Source organism: Anas acuta, chromosome 13 (genome assembly GCF_963932015.1).
Source record: "Anas acuta chromosome 13, bAnaAcu1.1, whole genome shotgun sequence".
NCBI classification, from domain to species: Eukaryota; Metazoa; Chordata; class Aves; order Anseriformes; family Anatidae; genus Anas; species Anas acuta.
The window spans coordinates 16,472,366-16,480,698 of record NC_088991.1 but is presented as its reverse complement, the minus strand read 5'-3'; positions in this window follow the sequence as shown (position 1 = coordinate 16,480,698).

Genomic DNA, 8,333 nt, shown 5'->3' with positions numbered 1-8,333 from the left:
CACTCAGCAGCTGATTTCTCAAAATATTTTCAGCCTGTTATTGACAGAGCTACAATCTTCCCTGAGTTCTTACAAAACATGGTCTTGCCAAGTTTGCCACAAAAGACTTTCCCATCTCTACCAAGAAAAAGAGTATGAGATAAGATATCATGGTATGCAAAATCAAAATCATAGCATCACTGATAGAAGCAACAACCAGACGTGACAGTAAGACCAAACAGACAACCACCCATTCAGCAGTAAGACTCTTCTCTGGCTGGTCTGTGGGCTGCTGTTTTGTCATTCTGGACTTCAGTGCCCTTTTGGGGGGAAAATCAGCCAACAGGCTATCACAGCACCTGATCAATCACTGTCAGTCTTATTCCAAAAGCAAAGATTTCCCTGATCAAATTCCTTGGTATGGATTCTCCCAGACTAAATCTCATCTTTCTTTTTCAATTTCATTAGGTCAATGCTCAACACCTATATTAAAATGAATGACAGCCTTTTGTATTTTGTTGTTAACGCCCATCAGATACTTACGTGGTTAGCACAGACACACTAGTTCAACTGGTAAAAAGCAAAAAAAAAAAAAAAAAAAAAAATGTCCCCACAGGAAGAAATTTACTTAACTTATTTCTTCAGCTTCAGAAAGTAGATACCTTCTTGTTTGAGGACAGGAGAGAAAACTGTCACTGTTCCTTTCACCTATTTGAGACAAAAAAAAAAAAAAAAAAAAAAAAAGACCAGCTAGTTTCTGACAATTGGCTGTTATTAAACTCCAACTTGCTATGGCCAGCTGTGCCTAATTTGAGTCACTGGTGCAAAAATAACCAGTCAGCAGGAATTGAGGCAATTATGGGTAATTCTGCTGTAGAGCAGTCCTGTATCAGAATCCCAGGATTAACTTCAGGCTGGTGCTCCAAGGTGACTGAATGAAGAACACAAGGCTTCAGTAAAATCATCAGTAGTCAAAATCAGTTTTTATATGAGCTGATTTTGGAAGGCTATAACCTGTTTTTGGTTTTATTTTTATTTTTATTTATTTATTACAGACAGATTGTTGAAACTATTTTAGTGCCTGAAGGTGCACAGAGGTGCATAATATCTTCTAGGGGCTATTTGTCTTACTGTTAAATATCCAGCCCTCTTGCTCGTATGTTAGCCTATAATCATTTTGCAACCCAATCAACCTCTACGGATGTTTAGCAATTTCTATACCTTGCCTCATATTCCCTCTGTTAGATTGCAAAATAATACAGTTTTTTAAACTTAATTTCAAGAAAACATTTCCCTCTTCCTAGATGAGAAACACATTATTTTTGTAAGAACTGCTATGAAATACATGCAGTAAACAAATTCAGAGAGTAAGAAGTGTTCTTAAGTCAGCATTCAGTTCTGCTTTTATGTTAAAAATATGAGAGAGAATAGAAATAAAATTTGAAGTAATCATGTCATTTTGAAAAAAGTCTCCAGGAAAACAAACAAACAAAAACTTCTGAATTTAAGAAGTAGTTTAAGCTTTGAATGTAAAAACAACAGCTGGATGTAATATATCACTAAACAGCATCCTTTAAAAAAAAAAAAAACAGTGTAGAAAAAATCATGAAAACCCAGCAAATAGTCCCATCATTAATATCAGTATTAACCAGACCACTGTAAAACAACTGTAGCTTTGCTTTTAAAGATGACAGTTTCCACTCACTGCTTCTGACTCACTGTAACAGAATTTTTTTCATAGGGAAAAATTAATAGTATCTTAATTGTATGTGAGAATTACTACTACCAGCTTTTCAAACTCTTAGGTTGTATTATATATGTGAGAGATAAAAATATCAGGTATATTGACACTGTTACCTGAAGTCAGCTTCTGTTGCAACAAAGCGTAGGCTCTCTACATCTAACAAGGTATAATTTAGGACATCAAGCCTCTATTCAAGCTAATAAGTAGATCCGTGTCCCTTCAATTATTTATTCCTTTAGCAGACAATTCCATTAACCCCCTCCTGTGCAATAATTTGTTCTGCCACATGTTAGAAAAATTATTTTCCAGCTGCTCAGCAATACTACTACAGTAAATTGAAAGTATTTTCTGGTAGACAGCTGATACTCAACAGAGAGGTGAACAGTGACATCTGATACACAGAGGGTAATGTAGTAGTAAAAACACTGTAAGACAAATGTTAAGTTCCTCCAGCTTGATGTTTGTGGACTGACAGCGAGATGCAAAAATACTTATGAATTATTCACTCACCTCAAGAAATAAATTATAGCTTTTCTTTTTAAAGCTACTACATAGGTGAGAACCAAAAACGAAGCAAACACTGACACCTGCAACATAGAAGCTATTCAAAGAAAATTGTACAGTACACACATAGTTAAGTTCACCCCCACCATGATGTTTGTGGACGTACAATGCCACAACATGTAAAATTGTAATAATTTATTCACTTAGCTTAGGTAAACAAGAAGTAATTCAATTTTCTGCACCCAAAAGGACTGTCTGGTGAGTCAATGAAAACAAACATTATGGCAGCAGCCACTGCTTTTGTACTTTATTTCATAGGAGAAAGGTAGGTACAGCCCGGAAACCTACAAACCTAAAAAAAAAAGAAAGAAAAAAGGACAAAGAAACACACCATTCAGAAGGTCCTGTCTGACAACATACATGCCAGATATTTCTAAACAAAAGGGATGTAAGCAACTAGTAGAGCAAGACCAGTTCCCTGAACCCCTCTTTTCTGACCCCTCTCTTTTCATTTTCTTGAGAGAACAATTTGTTTGTATTGTTTTTGTAGGTTCATTTTTCATAATGTTTATATATACTTTTGTAATCCTGTACCATGGATAGAAGATAGAAAGCCATTTCTTATAAGCAATTTTACCAGAAAAGAAACTATAGTTAAACGTAATAGATAGATAAATAAAAACAACAATGTATAAAACAGAAATTCAAGCAAAGGAGAAGCTAATTTAATGCAGAGAAGAAAAGACATGGCCTGCTTTACAAATGCTAATGTATGTGACAGAAAACTATCAACCTCATTTCTCAATAGTAAATTTAAAATTCCAAGCTTAAATGGTTTACCAAAAATTACACAATAAGTCACTGCTGAATTCTGAAAGTAATCCCAGACCTAATCCCCAGACCACAGCGAGTCCCCAGGGAATTACTTATGGATGTATTTTTCACTGAAATTGTGCTTTTTCTTGTTTCCATTGTATTTAATAGAAACCATGGCTCAACACCCTTTAAATTTATTATATTATATTTCATACGAAGACAACAGAGATGAGTAGAGGATGAAGATTTCCTTAACTGTTCATGGGCCAGTCAGCCTGATGCAAACCCTGGCCTTTTTTTTTCCATTCTGAGGATTTGACCTTGGGTTACGTGAGGGCTTCCTGTTGCTCCCAGTTTGCTGATTCCTCTTGCCTCACCATCAGAGTGTCATGTACAGTCATTCTGCACATGACAGCAAAGTCTTGGAAAGTTCATTCTAAATGGGCAAAAGTAACAGTTGTGACTCATTAAATGCAAAATGTTTACCTCACCTCAAAACAAGACACTCACAGAGAGTAGCAGGAGCAGGGCCCACAGGGCAGCCATGCCAAAGGGGTGCAGGCCAAGTGCCCCAACATGCCTGGGGACAGGGCCCAGCACACAAAGATGCCCACTGTGACATCAGGCAGCCATGTCACAGTAATGCACAGTCTTGCCAGCAATGCACAAGGCTGTGCAAGCCTTGTGGGCAGGGGCACAGCACCAACACAAAGGGCCCGTGCCTTGGCTGCCTGCCTGCTCCCAGGGTTGGCTTGGCCACAGGTTGCCAACCACTTACAGTCCCTGACTGCTGCCACAGTCCATAAAACAGACTGTAAAATTTAAATTCAGGTTTGAATGAAGGAATGTATTTTCTGAAAAATTTTATGAGTCCTTGTAACATATGAAGAAAACTAGGAAATGACTTTTATAGCTGAAATCTTAGGTCTGTGGCCTACTGCACTACCTCATGCTGTAATGATTCTTAATTATCATGAGAAAGTGTGTACCACACAGTATTTTAAAGATTTTTTTTCACATCATCTCTTTATTTGTTTATATTAGCTGCAAGTTGAGCACCAAATTTTAATTATCTAGATATTTTTTAATTATTTATAATATAATATTACATATCTAATATATTATTATAATATAATTAATTATAGTATTTTTAAAAGAAAGTTTTGCTCCCATAAGGAATTTTTATATATCCCAGTCTGATTATACTTATGTGATAATGAAACTGCAGCTGAAGAAGGCTCAATATATTCACATCACTGAATTCAGCAGAAAAAATCATTTTATTCCATGATTCAGAATGCTGCTGGTCAACAACAACAACAACAACAACAACAGCAACAACAACAACAACAAAATAGAGGAAAGTACTATGACAGTGTTGAAAGACATGAATTATCACTTATATACTTACTTGAGAATGACAATCGGAAAGGACTGGGCAAGGATATTGGAATGGAGAGGTGTTTCTGGATACCAAGTGACTTAGACAAAAATAAGTCTAGGAAATAACCTCTCACTAGGTGAAGAGAATAAGCCAAAAGACACACAAAGGTAGGGAAAAGTGGCATGTATGAAACAGTCCATTGAAATGGGCACACAATTTAATATTTCTTTTTAAGGGAGATATGTGAAACCTACAAGTAACATGTTCCCTCCTTTCTGGTACTGGTTGATTTGACAGTAGAAAGCTATTATCCTCAGCAAGAAAATTCAACGGGTCTGAGCAGTACATTGAAATACTCCAAAATTGATGATAAAAGTGGAACAGTAATATGAGGAAATGAAGGAATTCCACAAAGCAAAAAGAGACATATGAATATAAAAATCTTAAAATGGAAATTAGAATTGCCTTTGTTGTACAGTTCATACATAATGTTACATAATCCCTTCACTTACTTTTTTCTACAGGTGGTCATTTTCTTCACAGAAAGTTTGGTATCTTCATTAATTCCCTAGCACGCAGCTTTTAAGAACTGATCTAGCTTACAGATATGCTAATTAAGTTAAGTACAGCAGCTAATTAAGTTAATAAAGTGATGTAAAAATACAAAGTTCCATATCAGGATACACGAATATGGTGAAAATACCAGTATATCATTTTGGGCACCCTGTATGAGTATTTTTGTCTCATCTGTGCTCTGATTCCCTAGCTTTAATTCTCCAGTTACATGGAGAATTTCCTTTTCATCTTGCTTTTGACAATAAAAATACATATATATGATCTTAAAGCACTCAGAATTTACAAACTTGTTACAAAAGCCAGATGGAAATTAATTCCACCTTAATAGTTTGATTTTGCTTATATGTCATAACTTAGGGCAACAAATGAAACAAAAATGAGCATTATATGAGCATCTCAAGTTAAAGGAGGTGAAGTCCTACAGAAATACCATGATGATGGTTTTAAAGACATTATAATTCTTGTTAATAGCATAATGACTGAGAGTGAAAAGACAGCATTAATTCAGGAAAACTTTGTGTTAAGTTGGAGTTATTATTACAAACAAAATACTGTATTAAAACACTATCTGTTTATATTGACAGTGAGAAATATTCAGAACAGTAGCTGGACTAGAAATAGTAGCAAAATAATAAATCAAAAAAAAAAAAAGTCCTATAAGTAGTGCTTATGAAACTTCAATTCATGATAAGAATATAAGTGGAAAGTTCTAAATTTTTCTTGTCATTTAAAAAAAAAAAAATTGAGTTAGAAGAAGCGCGTAGAAGGATGATTGATAGAGTATGGTGGTATTATGAGCAATATTCTGGAAATGTCTCAAGAGAGAGCCTATAAATTTGAGTTCACACATCTCTGCCTTTCATACCACAGTTCCACAGAGGAATGTCTTCCATATGACCTTCCTCTTCATGCTTGCTTTATTCACTGTCTCTGTGTTAATGCAGACACTTATATTATTATTTTTTTTTAGAAAATTGATAAGGAGGGGCAAACAAGGGACCTGTAAAAGGTTACCCCAAACTTTCAAATGGGTAGAATCCAGTCAGTAGCCAAGAAATTAAATACACTGTCAAACTCAATGGGTCGTATTATAAAAAGAGAACTGTTGCTACGAATGCTGTAAAGAAAGGCAGGTTGATATTTTTCTTTCCGTAAGACCTACATACCCTAGATATACTTTGGATTAGCCTATACAGTTTATCAGATTAAGAAAAACATGGATGCACTGGTTCAGAAGGTATAGAATCATAGAATTATTAAGGTTCGAAAAGACCTTCAAGATCATCTGCTCCAACCATCACCCTACTACCAATGCCACCCACAAACCATGTCCAACCTTTCCTTAAATACCCCCAGGGACGGTGACTCCACCACTTCCCTGGGCAACCTGTTCCAAATGCCTGTATACTCTTTCTGAGAAGAAATGTCTCCTCATTTCCAGCCTAAACCTCCTCCAGCACAACTTGAGGCCTTTCCCTCTAGTCCTATCACTAGTTATCTGCAAGAAGAGGCCAACCCCCAGCTCCCTACAACTCCCCATCACCTTTCCTTGCACCAAGGTCAGGCTGACAGGCCTGTAGTTCCCCGGGTCCTCCTTATGACCCTTCTTATAGATGAGCCTCACATTAGCAAGTCTCCAGTCATCTGAGACTAGTCTGGTAAAAGAACAAAAGAACTTGGTCAACTTCAAAAATATTTTAATTTTCCACTGGATCTTACAACGGTATCTAAAACATTAACTGAGGTCCAAATGTATACAGGATCTACGTGTCACCAACTTTAAAAAAGAAAGAACAATGTAGAACCAGTAACAGAATTTTGGTTCACATCAAATGTAATGAATAAATTCCTAATTGAGAACCCAAATGTTTGTATAAATACTTCCATGGCATTGTCTCAGTTATGAGACTAGTGACAGAAAACAGCAAAGGAGAAAAGTTATCTCCATAAGTACATAGGTAGGAGCATACAAGAAAACTGACCGCACCTAACCTAAATCATAAATTCCTAAAGGAGTGGTAACCTGGAGATAATCGGATGGTAAAAATTTAATAGCATATGAAGGACAGTTTGAAAAAATCTACTCTTTTAGCAATTTTGTTTTCATATGAACTTTTAGTTCTCTGACAGTTGGTGTATTAGCTCCTTAACTGTTTCATATAGCTGTAAAATTTTTGAAAAGTTGTTCAGAAGGTTTCCTTTCAGGAAACTGTACTCTGAACTGTGGTATCTGGTACGTTTATAATGCACTATAAAGTCCATTTGCTTCTAATTTAAAATGAAAACCTGGTGTCTAGTTCAGACTAGATCTGAACTTGTTTTTAATTACCTGTAGAGTTTGTCATATTAAATTGGGTTAACTTTCATCACATTACTTGCATGGCACAAAACAAATGAATATAAACTGGCATAACATGTAGCATACTTAAAATACTTAGCTAACTACTTCATTTTATTGAAAATGAATGAGGTAGAAAACTTCCTCTAGGATGGTAATTTTAACCTTAACTATGGCTTCTACTGTTAAGAACTAACTTCTGGTAGGAAAGTAGTGAAAAAAAAGTAGAAATAAAAAGTAGAAAAATATAGTGAAAAAAAAAGTAGACTTTTTCAAGACTGATAAGAATGAATATGAAAGAATACTTTAAGATCTTATTGGAAAAAATATAATGAGAAGAAATATGCTTTTTACACACAGGTTTGAGTGTCAAAAAGATGTATCTGAACTGGGACTGGATGAAGTCTAACAGTATAATGTATTGCCATGCAAACAACTCATGTCTTCTAACTTTGAAGTAGGATCTAGAGAGCAAGAAGTGCAAAACCCAAGAATTTAGTAGTACAGATAGATTAAGTCTTGAAGTACTTAGGAGACTGACTGTGCAAACTTGACACATGCTGTCTTAACAAGAACAAGAAACAGCTCACATGCCATTGGGAAATAATGCCAAACTAATAAAATTTGCCTAAAATTTATTCTTAACATTCACCAAAAGAAACTTACCATGAAACTGCATAACAAATAGAGTCTGAAATATATGTTGCACATACAGAACTGGATACTAGTAAAAAAAATACACATTTGAAGTACTTTTGAAAATCTGAACACATTAATGATAGAGGATATTACTGTATCTTTAGTGTCTTTAAATTTTTTCCCTATACTTTGTCATTTTCTGCTGTCATTAAATTGCATCTCATTAACTTTCAGAATGAAACATATTTGAATTCCCACCCGAATAGAAATTTAAACTGATGAAGATTCTTCTTTGTACATTTGCAAGACAAAGAAAGGTGACATTAATGGAACATGAAGCATCATGAATTAGA